The following is a 6,000-nucleotide window of genomic DNA, read 5'->3' as shown; positions in this document are numbered from 1 at the left end:
AAGAGTGCCTTCTCCAAACTGCCATTTTTAGATCTCTCCACAGGTGTTCTATGGGATTCAGGTCTGGACTCATTGCTGGCCACCTTAGAAGTCTCCAGTGCTTTCTCTCAAACCATTTTCTAGTGCTTTTTGAAGTGTTTTGGGTCATTGTCCTGCTGGAAGACCCATGACCTCTGAGGGAGACCCAGCTTTTTCACACTGGGCCCTACATTATGCTGAAACATTTGTTGGTAGTCTTCAGACTTCATAATGCCATGCATACGGTCAAGCAGTCCAGTGCCAGAGGCAGCAAAGCAACCCCAAAACATCAGGGAATCTCCATGTTTGACTGTAGGGACCGTGTTCTTTTCTTTGAATGCCTCATTTTTTCTCCTGTAAACTCTATGTTGATGCCTTTGCCCAAAAAGCTCTACTTTTGTCTCATCTGACCAGAGAACATTCTTCCAAAACGTTTTAGGCTTTTTCAGGTAAGTTTTGGCAAACTCCAGCCTGGCTTTTTTATGTCTCGGGGTAAGAAGTGGGGTCTTCCTGGGTCTCCTACCATACAGTCCCTTTTCATTCAGACGCCGACGGATAGTACGGGTTGACACTGTTGTACCCTCAGACTGCAGGGCAGCTTGAACTTGTTTGGATGTTAGTCGAGGTTCTTTATCCAACATCCACACAATCTTGCGTTGAAATCTCTTGTCAATTTTTCTTTTCTGTCCACATCTAGGGAGGTTAGCCACAGTGCCATGGGCTTTAAACTTATTGAGGACACTGCGCACGGTAGACACAGGAACATTCAGGTCTTTGGAGATGGACTTGTAGCCTTGAGATTGCTCATGCTTCCTCACAATTTGGTTTCTCAAGTCCTCAGACAGTTCTTTGGACTTCTTTCTTTTCTCCATGCTCAATGTGGTACACACAAGGACACAGGACAGAGGTTGAGTCAACTTTAATCCATGTCAACTGGCTGCAAGTGTGATTTAGTTTTTGCCAACACCTGTTAGGTGCCACAGGTAAGTTACAGGTGCTGCTAATTATACAAATTAGAGAAGCATCACATGATTTTTCGAACAGTGCCAATACTTTTGTCCACCCCCTTATTTATGTTTGGTGTGGAATTATATCCAATTTGGCTTTAGGACAATTCTTTTTGTGTTTTTTTCATTTAAAACAAATTAAATTTAGATAATAACAAAGAATTTGTGTTTGCAATCATTTTCAGGAAGAAAATGAGTATTATCTAACAGAATTGCAGGGGTGTCAATACTTTTGGCCATGACTGTATGTTATTGGTCATTGTCTTGCTGGAAGACCCAGCCACAACCCATTTTTAATGTCCTGGCGAAGGGGTTTGTCACTCAGGATTTTACGGTACATGGCTCCATCCATTCTCCCCCAAAACATAATGTTTACACCTGAATGCTTGACAGTGGGGTGTTCTTTGGGTCATAGGCAGCATTTCTCTTCCTCCAACCACAGCGAGTTCAGTTAATGCCAAAGAGCTCAATTTTTGTCTCATCTGACCACAGCACCTCCCAATCACTCACAGAATCATCCAGGTGTTCATTGGCAAACTTCAGATGAGCCTGCACATGTGCCTTCTTGAGCAGGGGAACCTTGCGAGCACTGCAGGATTTTAAAGATTTACAGCGTAATGTGTTACCAATGGTTTTCTTGGTGACTGTGGTCCCAGCTGCCTTGAGAACATTAACAATTTCCACCGTGTAGTTTTAGGCTGATCTCTCGCCTTCCTCATGATCAAGGATACCCCACGAGGTGAGATTTTGCATGGTGCTCCAGATCGATGTCGACTGACAGTCATTTTGTATTTCTTCCTTTTTCTTGCTATTGCACCAACAGTTGTCTCCTTCTCACCCAGCATCTTGCTTATGGTTTTGTAGCCCATTCCAGCTTTGCGCAGGTCTATGATCTTGTCCCTGACATCCTTAAAAGCTTTTTGGTTTTGCCCATGTTGTAGAGGTTGAAAGCCTGACTGATCAATTGAGTCTGTGGACAGGAGTCTTTAATAAAGGTGACTATGTAAGACAGCTGTCTTTAATGCAGGTAACGAGTTGATTAGGAGCGTCTAACTGGTCTGTAGGAGCCAGAACTCTTAATAGTTGGTAGGAGATCAAATACTTATTTCACACTGCAAAATGCAAATATATTTATATAATTTATACAATGTGATTTTCTGGATTTTTTATATTCTATCGCTCAATGTTAAAATTAACCTACCCTTAATATTATAGACTGTTCATGTCTTTGTCAGTGGGCAAATTTACAAAATCAGCAAGGGATCAAATACTTATTTCCTTCACTGTATATCTATTCTATGTGTATATACTGTATGTAATCCATCTATTCTATCCTGTTGGGTCCCGCTGTGATTTTACTGTATGCGGCTGATGAATTGCCGGCTTTTTATCTCTAGAAATAACACAGAAATGACTTGAATCTGACAAATGCAATAATAAAAAATCTATGAAAATGAACAAATGAAAGTCAGACATTGCTTTTCAACCATGCTTCCACAGAACTTAAAAAGAAAAAAAAAACTCATGAAATAGGCCTGGACAGAAATGATGGTACCCCTGAAAATGTGACAAAAGGGACATGTTAAATCAAGGTGTGTCCACTAATTAGCATCACAGATGTCTACAATGTGTACAATCTTGGAATCAGTGAGTGGGTCTGTATATAGGGCTACAGATACTCACTGTGCTGTTTGGTGACATGATGTGTATCACACTCAACATGGACTAGAGGAAGCGAAGGAAAGTTGTCTCAGATTAGAAAGAAAATTATAGACAAACATGTTAAAGGTAAAAATTATAAGACCATCTCCAAGCAGCTTGATGTTCCGTGACTACAGCACATATTATTCAGAAATGTAAGATTCATGGGACTGTAGCCAGCCAACCTCCCTGGACATGGCCGCAGGAGGAAAATTGATGAAAAATCAAAGAGATGGATTATACGAATGGTAACAAAAGAGCCCAGAAAAACATTCTTACCAGATTAAAGGTGAACTTCAAGCTCAAGGAACATCAGTGTCAGATCGCACCATCCGTCGTTGTGTGAGCCAAAGTGGACTTCATGGGAGACAACCAAGGAGGACACCATTGTTGAAAAAAAAAGCTGGGAGAATGTCCCATGGACAGATGAGACAAAAATGAAACTCTTTGGCAAGGCACATCAGCTCTATGTTCACAGATGGAAAAATGAAGCATACCAAGAAAAGAACACAGTCCCTCCTGTGAAACATGGAGGCTCTGTTATGTTCTGGGGCTGCTTTGCTGCATTTGACACAGGGTGTCTAGAATATGTGCAGTGTACAATGAAATCTCAAGACTATCAATGGATTCTAGAGAGAAATGAGCCGCCCAGTGTCAGAAAGCTTGGGCTCAGTCGCAGGTAATGACCCAAAACACAGCTAAAAACACCCAAGAATGGCTAAGAGGAAAACATTGGACTATTCTGAAGTGGCCTTCTATGAGCCCTGACCCAAATCCTATTGAGCATCTTTGGAAAGAGCTGAAACATGCCATCTGGAAAAGGTAACCTTCAAACACGAGACAACTTGAGCAGTTTGCTCTTGCGGAGTGGGCCAAAATACCTGGTGTAGGTGCAGAAGTCTCATTGACAGTTACAGGAATAGTTTGCAGTGATTGCCTCAAAAGGTTGTGCAACAAAATATTAAGGGTACCATCATTTCTGTCCAGGCCTATTTCATGAGTTTTAAATTATTATTTTTTTAATTCTGTGAAAGCATGGTTGAAAAGCAATATTACACTTTCATTTGTTCATTTTCATAGATTTTTGATTATTACTTTTCTCAGATTCAAGTTATTTCTGTGACAATTGTGTGTTTTTCTGTCATTAAAGGAGGGGTACCAACAATTTTGACCACGTGTGTATATCTATGTGTTTTGAAGAATACTTACTTTGAAAACGATGTGTAAATGACAGAATTGCTCTATGTAAAAGCTCATGTTAAAAATCGCATTGCAATCAGATAGCAATCGCACTGCATTCGGATGTAAATTGGATGCTAGGTGTGAAAAATCAGCTTGTATTCGCAAACGCATGACACTTACATCACACTTGTGTGACCGATTTTTTATACTTTTAGTGTAAAGGTACTGTCACACTAGACGATATCGCTAGCGATCCGTGACGTTGCAGCGTCCTCGCTAGCGATATCGTCCAGTGTGACAGGCAGCAGCGATCAGGCCCCTGCTGGGAGATCGCTGGTCGGGGAAGAAAGTCCAGAACTTTATTTCGTCGCTGGACTCCCCGTAGACATCGCTGAATCGGCGTGTGTGACACCAATTCAGCGATGTCTTTGCTGGTAACCAGGGTAAACATCGGGTAACTAAGCGCAGGGCCGCGCTTAGTAACCCGATGTTTACCCTGGTTACCATCCTAAAAGTAAAAAAACAAACGCTACATACTTACCTACCGCTGTCTGTCCTGCAAACGATCTAAACTTTGTAGGTCTCTATGCCCGAACGCCAAGCTATAGCCCACTACTGACTAAAAAGTACAAGATTAGTCAGCTCCAGTATGCTCAAAACTAAATAAAGCCACAGAAATTTTGGCATTCTGCACTGAGTAGCAATGAAGCAAAACGAACTTTTCAGGCCTCTGGATCAGTGAGGATGACAAAGAAGGAAGCCTATGCTGAAAAAAAACACCCTGCCTACAGTAAAGCAGGGTGGTGGGTTGGTGATGCCTATAATGAAGTATGACGGCAGCATGGTGATGCACTGAGGTCGTTTTATTGCTTGATACTTGTCTTTTTGTGGGTGGAAATATGGATTCAAATAAGTATGAGGAAACCTTAGGAGAAACGTAATATCTTTGGTGAGGAAGCTGAATCTTGGCCTTATTGGACCTTCTAAAAAGACAATTATTCCAAGTTTACCTCAGAGTTCACCTTCGTTTCAGAAGTACTTTAGGAATCTGGAATGGCCGTCACAGTTGAGACTTGAACCCATAGAAAGTCTTTGGATTTGAAGGCGGTTGCAGAACCTAAACTCAAAAATATTATTGAACTAGAGGCAGTTACTCAAGAATAATCAACAAGCATGCCTCTGGAACACAGCCAGAAGCTCAGGTATGACTATCACATTTGCAACAGGTCGTAAAAGCCAAAAGGTGCTCTACTATGTACTCAATACAATTGCCAGAAAGAGAGTGAATACCGTAAGTCTGGAGACTGCAGCAGTCAGTAAAAGTGGCATTTTGTGTTGAACCACTTGTTTTATTAGTTAAACTGAGCGATTCATATGATTATTGTTTGAACTGTTTGTTGCAAACTTCAAAACAATCGGGGGGGGGGGGGAACCAGCACATCTGCAATAATTTTCAGCTTGGTCTAGGTTGTTGTGTAATTATACATTTTTATAGCGCCATTTATTCTATAGTACTTTACATGTGAAAAAGAGGGGCAAATATAGTCAAGTACATTAAACATGAGCAAAAAACAAGGTACACAGGTAAATAAGGAGGGAGGACCATGCCCGCGAGGGCTCAGTCTGCAGGGGTTGGGTGCGGATACACTAGGAGAGGATAGAGCTGGTTGTGCGACGGTTCAGTAGGTCGAGGATCACTGCAGGCTTGTCGGAAGAGGCGAGTCTTCAGGTTCTTTTTGAAGGTTTCTATGGTAGGCGAGAGTCTGATGTGTCGTGGTAGAGAGTTCCAGAGAAGTCTTGGAATGCGGTTGTGGGAAGAAGAGATGAGAAGGGAGTAGAGGAGGTCTTGCGAGGATCGGAGGTTGCGTGTAGATAGGTACCGGGAGACCATGTCACAGATGTATGGATGAGGCTGGTTGTGAATGGCTTTGTATGTCATTGTAAGGGTATTGAACTAGAGTCTCTGGGTGATAGGAAGCCAGTGAAGGGCTTGGCATAGGGGAGAGGCTGGGGAATAGCGGGGAGACCGGTAGATTAGTCGGCAGCAGAGTGTAGGATGGATTGGAGTGGTGCCAAAGTGCTAGAGGGGAGG

Source organism: Ranitomeya imitator, chromosome 3 (assembly GCF_032444005.1).
Source record: "Ranitomeya imitator isolate aRanImi1 chromosome 3, aRanImi1.pri, whole genome shotgun sequence".
Lineage (NCBI taxonomy): Eukaryota > Metazoa > Chordata > Amphibia > Anura > Dendrobatidae > Ranitomeya > Ranitomeya imitator.
The sequence above is the reverse complement of the archived record's forward strand: the minus strand, read 5'-3'. Positions refer to the sequence as shown.